General features: G+C 37.8%; 1 non-coding gene across 1 annotated transcript; it reads right to left on the bottom strand.

Moving 5' to 3' along the window:
- Positions 1 to 204: 204 nt before the first annotated feature.
- LOC116750074 lies at positions 205 to 310 on the bottom strand. The gene has a single exon (XR_004348812.1). It is a non-coding gene; the product is annotated as a U6 spliceosomal RNA (small nuclear RNA).
- Positions 311 to 8,297: the final 7,987 nt, after the last annotated feature.

Here is an 8,297-nt window from a genome sequence, read left to right as displayed (position 1 = left end):
ATGCCTGGGTATTATAGCAATACACACAAGAACACATGAAGTCATTATACCTCCTATGCATGTAGTAGGTACTCAGTACGTATGTCATTGTTTTGAAAATTCCTTTGAAAGCCTTTTTCTGTTGTGCAGTATTTCACTATTGCTTAAAAGTTGAAGTCATATTTAACTTATTTTTTTGTTGTTATTTCACAAATGTTATTGTTAAAAACTATGGAACGCTTCACAAATTTGTATGTCATCCTTTCACAGGGGCTGTGCTAATCTCTGTATCATTCCAATTTCAGTACATCAGTCTTTTATTTTTTTAATGTTTTATTTTTTTTAACATCTTTGTTGGAGTATAATTGCTTTACAATGTTGTGTTAGTTTTTGCTGTTTAACAAAGTGAATAAGCTATACGTACACATATATTCTCATATCCCCTCCCTCTTGCATCTCTCTCTCACCTTCCCTAGCCCAACCGTCTAGGTGGTCACAAAGCACTGAGCTGATCTCCCTGTGCTATGAGGCTGCTTCCCACTAGCTATCTATTTTACATTTAGTAGTGTATATATGTCCATGCCACTCTCTCACTTCAACCCAGCTTACCCTTCCCCCTCCCCGTGTCCTGAAGTCCATTCTCTACGTCTGCGTCTCTATTCCTGTCTTGCCCCTTGGTTCTTCAGAACCACATTTTTTTTTTAATTCCATATATATGTGATATCATACAGTATTTGTTTTTCTCTTTCTGACTTACTTCACTCTGTATGACAGACTCCAGGTCCATCCACCTCACTACAAACAGCTCAATTTTGTTGCTTTTTATGGCTGAGTAATATTCCATTGTATATATGTGTCACATCTTCTTTATCCATTCAACTGTCGATGGACACTTAGGTTGTTTCCATGTCCTGGCTATTGTAAATAGAGCTGCAATGAACATTGTGGTACACGTCTCTTTTTGAATTATGGTTTTCTCAGGGTATATGCCCAGTAGTGCGATTGCTGGGTCATATGGTAGTTCCAGTTTTCGTTTTTTTAAGAAACCTCCATACTGTTCTCCATAGTGGCTATATCAATTTACATTCCCACCAACAGGGCAAGAGGGTTCCCTTTCTCCACACCCTCTCCAGCATTTATTGTTTGTAGATTTTTTAATTTTTTTTTAATTTTTGGCTGCGTGGGGTCTTCCTTGCTGTGCAAGGGTTTTCTCTAGTTGCGGCGAGTGGGGGCTACTCTTCATTGCGATGAGCTGGCTTCTCATTGTGGTGGTTGAACTTGTTGTGGACCATGGGCTCTAGGCGTGCGGGTTTCAGTAGCTATGGTGCACAGGCTTAGTTGCTCGGCAGCATGTGGGATCTTCCTGGACCAGAGCTTGAACCCATGTCCCCTGCATCGGCAGGTGGATTCCTAAACACTGCACCACCAGGGAAGTCCCTGTTTGTAGATTTTTTGATGATGGCCATTCTGACCGGTGCAAGAATATACAATGGAGAAAAGACAAGCTCTTCAATAAGTGGTGCTGGGAAAACTGGACAGCTACATGTAAAAGAATGAAATTAGAACACTCCCTAACACCATACACAAAAATAAACTCAAAATGGATTAGAGACCTAAATGTAAGGCCAGACACTATAAAACTCTTAGAGGAAAACATAGGTGGAACACTCTATGACATAAATCACAGCAAGATCCCTTTTGACCCACCTCCTAGAGAAATGGAAATAAAAACAAAAATAAACAAATGGGATCTAATGAAACTTAAAAGCTTTTTCACAGCAAAGGAAACCATAAACAAGATGAAAAGACAACCCTCAGAATGGGAGAAAATATTTGCAAACCAAGCAACTGACAAAGGATTAATCTCCAAAACACACAAGTAGCTCATGCAGTTCAATATCAAAAAAACAAACAACCCAATCCAAAAATGGGCAGAAGACCTACATAGACATTTCTCCAAAGAAGATATACAGATTGCCAATAAACACATGAAAGGATGTTCAACATCACTAATCATTAGAAAAATGCAAATCAAAGCCTCCCACTTCTTATATCAGATTCGCGTCCAGCAACCTCCAGTTTCTGCCTGGGTGCAGCCCAACATAGAGTCTACGTAACATACAGGTGATTCATGCCTCGACTAAATAAAACCCATCTGCAGTCTCCCTTCACTGTGCCAGGAATGTTCCACGTGTCCCTGGTAACGTTGCTTGGCTGGACCACTGCTCTGGGTTGTGCAGGCCTTTTGGGTAGGTGCACACTGAGTCAGTTATGGCAGCTATTTATTATGCAGTTAAACAAATGATTTCATGTGTTTTCACTTTTCCAACCAGTTGTTTTGATCTGATAATGAAAATACATGGAGGGTAGAAGCTTGTATGCATTATTGTAATGAATTAAGGGAATGGAAAACCAACATGAAATTTTAGGATTTTTCAGCCTATAAAGACTAGCTTAATAAAACATTTCCCAGAGAAAAGCTGGATCAGAAATAAATGAGTCGGATTCTGGCAATGAGCACACTACTGACCTTGGGCTCCTAGAAAAACACACCCTGCACCCTGATGTTTCAAATGCAGCAAGAGACAAACTTCTAATAGTTTACCTGAAAACACAGTTCTTGGGTTCTTAATTGGAGTCTTTGGATCAATTTTTGGAGATATGTGAAATTTCACAAAAACGTACGACTATACATGTGTATGTATATACATATTGAAGGAGTACAGAATATACCATTGTGACATAAAAATTATTTGGAGCTGAAGACATTTGAGAATCAACAGATGATTTTTTTTTTTTTACGAACTCCTTTATCTGACTGAAAGCAGAGCTTCCCAAAAGAACTCAGTTGTTTTAAATCCCCTGCCAAAGAGCAAACTAGGAAGGTTGACCCATCACCAGGGACAATGAAAAGGCACCACACCTAGACAGACATTGCCACAAAACTATTCTATCTCCCATCCATCCGTCTGTTCTCCTAAGGGCCCATCTAATTTTCCTAAAAGTCATCTGTTTTCCCATGTGCTATTCCTCCCTTCTCCCCTCTAACAAGACATTTGTCTTCCCATTTTACATGCCCTTCTCCTCCTTCCCTTCGCCTCCTAAGATGGTGTTTAAGTCCCAAATTCAACCGCCCTCTTTGAGTCACATTTCTTTGTGAACTCCCTTACATGGTTAAAATCTGTTCTTTCTCTTGTTTATCTGTTAGTTGAGTTTAATTTGTAGGCCTCCAACTACTGAGCCTAAGAAGGTAAAGTTTTCACTTCAGCAATATATATATATATATATATATATGCATATATATGTATATACATACACTCTCATCTATATCATCTATATTTATATCTATCATCTATCTCTATCATCCATTTATCATCTATCCATCCATCACCTATCATCTACCTATCTATCTATCTATCTATCTACCTGTCTATCATCATCTATCTCTATTTCTTCCCATGGGAGAGAAGACACATAGCCTTTCTCAGGAACCACAAAAATTCCATCACCTTTTTGCTCTACAAGCTTTAATATGTGAAAAGGGAAAAAAAATAACTCATGTGAGAGATGTTGTCCTAGGATGCCAGGCTCAATGAACCTAAGTATAAACTGTAAAAAGTCAAAAATTTCCGGAACACTTAGGATCCTGAGGTTTTATGGGTCAGTTTGCTCATGCAAAGCAACTTTTTAATGCTTCATCATGTAATCAGTTAGAAGTCATTTTTAGTACTCCTGATAATAAAGATTTTTTAAAACTGATGGTTGATTTAACATGAAATCGAATACTCAAAGGCAATAAGATTACGTAAGAACTGCCTTCTTTGGGTTTATCGTTTAAAGTGACTCCCAACTTTTACACAATTTTAAAGGTTTATTTGAAGGGTTTCTCTGTTTTCATGTTTAAAATACTTAACAGTGATTGGTCTTGGTTTCTTTCATTGTAAATTAGGGATAAAATTGTCATGCTTCATCGTTTTTCTTTTCTTTTTAGGAAACATGCAGGAAATTACATTAGTCTTAAGTTCAGGGAATTTCACAAAGTGAACAAGTTCATGTAACTAGAGTCCAAACCAAAACAACTGACCATTACCATCATCCCAGGAGCCCACTCATAGATTCTTTTAGTCACTATCCCCACAGCCTCCTGACTTCTAACATCATAGACTGTATTCTCCCTGTTTTTGAACTTGACATAAATGAAATCATACATTGCATTTACCTGTGCATCTGTCTTGTTCCTTTTGCTCAACATTATTTGTGAAATTTTTCCATGTTGTTGCATGTAACAGTTTTTCATTTCATTTCTCTATGTATTCCATTGTAGAGTCACAATTTACTGATCAACCCAGCGATTGATGGGTATCTATCTATATCTATCTATCTATCTATCTATCTATCTATCTATCTATCTATCTATACCTATATCTATCTATATACTGTTTCCAGTTTGGAATTATACAAGTAGCGCCGCTACAAATATTCTCGGGCATGCCTTTTATTGACATGCACATATCTATTGGTTATAAACCTAAGAGTAGACCTGGGGGAAGGGTCATAGGGTATTCATATAGCCAGCTTTAATAGATACTGCCAACCAGTTTTCCAAAGTGGTTGTACCAATTTATGTTCCCACCCACCAGCAAGTATGAGAATTTTTTCCCCATATTCTTGAGAATGTTTAATATTGACTTTCCTACTTTAGTTATTCTGGCTTTGTGCAATTGTATCATTTTGTGATCTGAGTTTCCATTTGCCTGATGACTAATGCTGTTCAGCACCTTTTTATATATTTTCTGGCCATTTGGATAGGCTCATTTGTACAGTGCCTGTTCAAGTCTTTTGCCCATTTTTCTACTGGGTTATCAGCCTTTTCATTGTAGAAATTCTTTACGTATTCCGGATAAGAATCCTTTGCCAGTTTACATATAGAGATTGCATATCTTCTCCCACTTTGTGGCTTATTTTTACACTCAGTCATATTTTTTGAGGAAAAGATTAATTGTAATGATCAACAACTTAACAATATTTTCCCTTTATGATTAGCATCTTGTCTCCAGTTTAAGAAATCTTTTTGCTTATCACATAGATGTGAAAATATTTTCCTACGTCTTTTTCTGAAATCTTTATTTTGCCATCCACATTTGGACCTGTGAACTCATATGGAATTGATTCTTGTAAATTATATATGGAAGAGGTCGATTCATTTTATCCACATGGATACTAAAATAACCCAGCATCATTTTCCAAAAAGGTCTTTTCCCTACGCATTGCAAATATGTTACCTTTGACATAAATTAGGTCACAGGTTACCAAATGTGTGGGTCTGCTTCTGGTCTTTTCTACTTCATTGATCTATTTGTCCACGCTTGTGCCAATACCACATTGTCTTAGTTACAATAGCTTTGTAATACATCTGGACATCTGCTAGAGTTACTACCTGTAAGATTGCTTTGACTATTCTTGAACTCTTGTATTTCCATATACATTTTAGAGTCAGCTGATTAATTTCTGCAAAAAAAACCCAAACCTCTAATTTTTACCAGTTCAATCTACTGACATCTTAATATATTGAACTTCTAATCCATGAACCCCATCATTTGTATATATTCGTCCTTTCATTAATATTCTTCAGTGTAGAGGCTTATATATCTTTCATAATTTTACATTTATATTCATAAGGGATTTTGGTGAGTAATTTTCCATTCTTGTATCATCTTGTTGGGTTTGGGGATGAAGATTATCCTGGCCTCATAAAATGTGTAGAAGAGTGTAATCTTTTTTGCTGTTTTCTAGGAGAGTTTGTATAAGATCAGTGTTTTTTTGTTTTTTTTTTTAAATAAGTATTTGGGGGGAATATCATAGTTGCTTTTCAAAAAATTATTAAATGTGTTATTACATCTAAAGCACCTAGAAAGTATCTGGCATTTGATAAGTGCTATAAAATGTTAACCGTTCTGATGTGCTTGACTATCGATTTTCCTGTGTAAATTATTACATTAAAATGCCGGAACAGAATGGCAGGTTTTATACAAAGAGACCTATAGAAAGAGGTAATGTGCTTTAAGCCATTCTTGAGAAGTCACCCTTCAACTTTTATTCAATTTTCAATTGACTACTCATTATATTTTCAGAGAATATTCTATTTCGATTTTTCAACCATTCTGTTGCCATAAAAGTTAGATTAAGACTACATAAATGAGAGATGGGTTTTGACAGAACATAATTTTAAATAATGAATATAGTTAACTCCATCTCATACTCATGAAGAATTTTTTGTAGCTGATGGGTATACACTGAGTTCATGACACATCTAATTTTTTTTCTTACTACAATCATCCTGTAGCCCGTCCTTCATTCCCAATCTCTGCCCTCTCTCCCCCGTCTCCCTCCAGTGGAAATTTGCAAAGTTACCTCCATTCAGTCTCCACGTTCTGACATCCACTCACGTCTCAACCCCGATCTTTTCTACTCCTACCGCTCCCCTGAAATGACTCGTTGCCAAGGTCCTCCCAAACTGCCATGTCTTTATGGTCATCATTCTGTCCTCAATCTATGTGATCACAGTGGCATTTAGCACACATATTTCTGGAAACATGCTCGATCCTTGAATTCTATGACAGCACATGCTTACTGCTTTCCTATTTAATTCAATTTCTATTTACAGTCTTAGCTGACTAATCTTTATGTGTGTGTGTGTGTGTGTGTGTGTGTGTGTGTGTGTGTGTGTGTGTGTGTTGAGTTCAATCTCTTAAAGCATGTAGCTTCATTCATCTTCTATGACTGTTGGCCCTTAAATGTATCTCTCTCAAGTACAGTGTATTTCTTTTAGCTCCATTTCAGTCACCTCATAGACATCCCCGTTTGGAGGTTTCTCAAGCATCCCAAATTCAACGCCATCTAAAATTGGGCCCCTGCAGTTCTTCCCCTGGCTGCTCTTACAATCCTCTCTCTTGGTAAAAGGCAAGATGATCTTTCCAGACCCAGAGACAAGAGGACTGAGCACCATCCTTGATCTACTCTCTCCCTCACCCCATAGTCAAGCAACTGTGAAGTCCTGCTCACTTTAATCTCTTAACCATTCTCTGATTTCACCTATATGTGTTTTTTTCCAGTGCTCTTATTTGAAAGTCCAGGCAAACATTAACTTATCAGGAGCTCTACAACTGGCTCTTCTCTGGTCATTCGTAATTGCTTGTGTACCCACTGCAGTCAGAATGATCTCTTTAAAAGCTGAATCTGAGAATGTCATGCCACTGCTTGAAAATATCTGTTTAATGTCTGGCTCTACCAAGGGAATGTACTCTGTTTTGTTCAAGTATATCATCAACACTCAATATATGTTTGCTCAGTGATAAATAATAAGAAAAAGAATCAAAAATTGTTTTACAACCTACAAATAAACGTTATATTTTCCTTTGACATGTAGGTAAGGACTTCTCCAAATATGACACTGTTTAGTTTAAAAGTTTAATCAACATGGCCAGAGCTTATAAGTAATATCACATAATATGAGGGTGTGCGCTTAATGCAAGAAATTATTTCCTGGGATTGAGCACACTAATTTATCCAGCTCAGGCCTCTGTTCTGAGAATCACACATGAAAGGGCAGAGAAAGAAATGTTTTCTATGACCTGGCCAGTGAATCATATATTTTCTGAGTGACTATTAGATGCCAGATAGGATGGGCTATCCAGTGGAGGGAAGTGGGAGTCAAGGCCTCTGGTAATTATGAGCGATGGCAGAATACGGCAGATGCCATAAAGATATCTAAGTTGTCGGGGTGCAAAAGAGAAAGGTGGACTCTAATCCAGCCAAGGAACTAAGAAAACCAGTGCGGGTAGGAGACTTCTGAAAGCTCTGAAGGAGGTTAGAATTAATTTGGATAGAAACTGAGGAGAAAGTATTTACAGGGAAAAGAATAATCCGAATGAATATTGACCTGGCATAATGTAATTGGCACCATTACCTTGACTTGTGAGAGGTTACAGAGGCCTCAGCTTGGGCGGTGACTTGGGTGGTCGCGAATGGAAATGTACAAAACATAAACGGACAAGATAATGTGTCAACACTGATCTACCAGATTTTATGGGTTGGGAGATGGTGATAAAAGCAGGAGGAATGAAAAAAGGGATGCCAAGGGCCTCCCAGCCCATAAGATGCCTGTGCCAATAAGGAATAACAAAGCTAGAAGGAGACTGTGGGGTTAGGGGTCCTGCACACATGGAGGGAAAGATAATGCTGAATTTCTGAACTGCTGAGGAAGAGATGCCTGTAAGACACCAAGCAGGACTGGAAGAACCAGAAGAGCTTGGCCAGAC

Source organism: Phocoena sinus, chromosome 2 (genome assembly GCF_008692025.1).
Source record: "Phocoena sinus isolate mPhoSin1 chromosome 2, mPhoSin1.pri, whole genome shotgun sequence".
NCBI lineage: Eukaryota > Metazoa > Chordata > Mammalia > Artiodactyla > Phocoenidae > Phocoena > Phocoena sinus.
Note: the sequence above shows the minus strand (reverse complement) of the source record. Positions and strands in the feature narration are given on the sequence as shown.